This window comes from Pyxicephalus adspersus, chromosome 5 (assembly GCF_032062135.1).
Source record: "Pyxicephalus adspersus chromosome 5, UCB_Pads_2.0, whole genome shotgun sequence".
In the NCBI taxonomy this organism is placed as follows: domain Eukaryota; kingdom Metazoa; phylum Chordata; class Amphibia; order Anura; family Pyxicephalidae; genus Pyxicephalus; species Pyxicephalus adspersus.
In genome coordinates this window covers 28190658-28194051 of record NC_092862.1, presented here as the reverse complement: position 1 = coordinate 28194051, position 3394 = coordinate 28190658, and positions in this window count along the sequence as shown.

Genomic DNA, 3394 nt, shown 5'->3' with positions numbered 1-3394 from the left:
AAACTGAATAGCAGTAACCAAGCCTCCCTCTGACTTGCTGCTACAACCAAGCCTCCCTCTAGGTATTGTATTTGATATTTTTTTATTTGCACTAACAAACAGTTAATTTTTCAGAACTACTCCCATTTCTTCTCTGGTCCAAGCATTACTGATGTACAAAGATTTAAAGTACAATGTTAAAAGATCAGTAAAAACTAAAAAAAATCTGCTGAAAAAAACCTTGAATGGAATGGGAGGGGGGACAAAAAGAGTCACAGAAGTGAGAATGCTCAAAAAACTATGAAAAAAGTTATTAAAGCGGAACGTTCACAAATAAAAAAAATATCACTTTTATCATTGAAAAGCCCTCAATACCTCCACAAGCCAAGCATGTCTCACTCCATCTTGGCTTCTCTCTTCTGCAACGTTCATGCATGAGATTGAGCACTTTTTTCCTTTGTATGGGAAAGCCCCTGATGACTCATGCCTGTTCTCAGACATGTGCAGAAGGAGCAGCCCTGGCATATGTGACCCAAGTATCAGAAGAGGGTGCAGGTTTCCTCTTCAGTCTTTACTGCCATGAAAGTGGAGACAGAAGGGGAAGAGACCTCCTTAAAACATTTTTAAAGAGTATTGAAAAAAAAAATAACACTTTTTCTATTATATAAAAGAGATAGCCACCCTTTTATATAATGGTAAAAATGTCATGATAGGTCCTCTTTAAATACATTTGCCAATTTACATTTTTTAACAGAATAAATAAACAAGGACTTGACTCTTTTTTGTCCATATATATTAAAACAAATATGTATGAATAAAAACTTGCAAAAGATATCTGTATAAATGCAGCATTCAGGTAATTGTGGGGCAAGTTGGAAATTAGCTGAACAACCTGAGTAGTATACTCATTCTGGGCCAATTGTTCCTAAGGCGGTAAAGGCAAAGGCTATGTACACCCGTCTAACGGTTCTCTCCCGATAATCGGCTCAGGGCTAATATCGGACGAGAATCTGGCGTGTGTACAGCGCCAATTGTCCATCCTCTGAACAACCATCCCGGCGGATCCACGGACCATGGATGATGAACGATCGTAATGGAAGCGAAGGGAAAGAGAGCGGATCGGGGTGCCGCTCCGTCGTTCCCCCCCTCCCCTTTCCATAATGCAGAATGGTGCTGTATGTACAGCACTCGTTCATGCATCATGCAGTCCTTAGTCGCTGGACAGGATCGTGAAAGATCCAACGACAATTATTGCACGTGTGTATGTAGCTAAAGTATCAGATCACCACCCCGATGAGCAGTGTTGGTTCACTGTAGGCCTCTGTGAGCAATAAAGACAGAATTGGTGATCAGAGCCTCACGTGTCACGCATCCCAGGAGGCTTCTGGTGTGAGATTGTCATTCCCCCCCCCCCCATTGAAGAAGAAGCTCCTTCTGCGCATGTTCAAGATTGAGAATGCGCAGAAGGAGCCTTTTCTTTCACTCATTCTTCCACCATTTACACCAGGCACAGTGTGAGATTGGGTGATTTAGGCAGAAGCAGGAACAAGAGGAAAAAGATGGCGGTGCCCAGAGCTTCCTCCACACCGGGATGAAGATAGATAACAGGATTTATGGAAGTAAAGGTGAGTTTTCTTTTTTTGTTTTTTTTTTTTGTTTCGTTTTTAGTTTAGTTCCGCTGTAATGCAAAGTTTTGTTTTAGTTTTGGACAGAATAGGTTAAGTTTTTCTACAGTTGGAAAGATTCTAGTCACTCTAGGACAGGAAGTAAAGGAAACAGCCACACAGAAAGAAGTAATTAAACCAGGGAACATCTGTCTTTTACTGTTGTCTGTTTCCTTGTTAGCGATTTACTCTCAATTCCTGACTGGTGGAGGATTGTTGCAAAAACATACATTTTTATCTATGCCATGGATGTCCGAAATCCTTTCCCTATTCTATAAAAACAATAAGTTTTGGGTTACTTTGTATGTTTATTGGTGTCTGGTCTACCTCTTTGAAAGCTATCATATTACAGCTGTAACAGAAAATTCTTTACTTTTTGTATTTTTTTCCTGGTGGATCTTTATGGCAGCATGCACAGGACTGAATATCAATAAATAACCTATTGCATTATCTATATATCACCTCAACCATTTAAAGAATATATGTGGCTATGCTGATGTACCAGGAAAGGAATATATATGAAACAATTATAAAATTATAGCATCATACAATGAGAAATACCTTCTAAAACAGGGCCGGTATAATGCAGGTAACAATTTAGGTAATCAGAAGTCCTCTGTTGTCAGCAGTGCCAGATCTGTCTTGCAAAGATCAATGAAAGTGCTCTATAGAGATGGGGAGGCTGATTCATCAAGCAAAATCGGAAGCTCGCTCACCAGTGAGCTTAACAGATCCTCCTTAATCGCGCAGCTGAAATCTAATCGCCTTAATTGGCAGATTCGCGACCCCTATTGCTCATTATTATCAAGGCAGGAATCCGGCTGGCAGTGAGGGGGGCGAGTGTACGAGCAAAAGTACGCGCGACCAGCGAGCGCGGATTTCATTGATAATTCAGGCCCTATGTTGCTGCTTTGCAAATCATACTCAGTAAAATTCTATGATTTTCTGCTGAAGAGGTTGCAACAGCTTTCATTGTGGGCTCCTAATTCTTATTTAACAGGGCCATTTTGTACCTTTTTAAGCAATTTTAGGAACTAGGAACAAGAAACTGTGGATTAGTAATTAAGATGGCCAACATATTACGCAGTGATGTACAATAAATAGGGGTTGGAGATGACAAACAGATACAGATTGTGACACAGGAGGAGGAGAGAAGTGTTGGTCAAATATCTCACTATTCGATTCGACAGCTATTCGATATAATGCCGATTTTGAACACCATTGAATTCAATGGTGGGAGAATTCAGGTTATTTTTAGGCACTATTAGGGGCTGCAAGAGCAATCAGATTGCTCTTGCAGCCCTTTACTAGTTGTATGTGTTCTTGGATAGAGTTTCTCTGGCCAAGAACACAGGGTACTAGATCTGATGAATGGGGAAACTTGTCCCCATTCAACCTCTAGTGTTCGGGGATCGCCTGCAGTCACAGCTGGGACCACAAAGTTCCCACGGTCACATAAACTCTGCAGTTCCACTATGATCTCCAGAGCTACGATCCTTGGCTGCAGTCATTGATTAGCTCAATGTGCAATCCCCGGGGCACTACAGATGAATTAACCTATAGTGCCCCGGGGATCGCACACTCTTCTCAATGATTGCAAATTTGGCTGCAATCATTGAGAAGATGCCCCGCAAGTATCTCTTACTCTGTAACACGCACAGTAATATACCTTTGTTACATTTTTCTTGCAGTGGATAAAAGAAAAATGTAACAAAGTTATCATAATATTACTGTGCTGGAAAGTGTGTTAC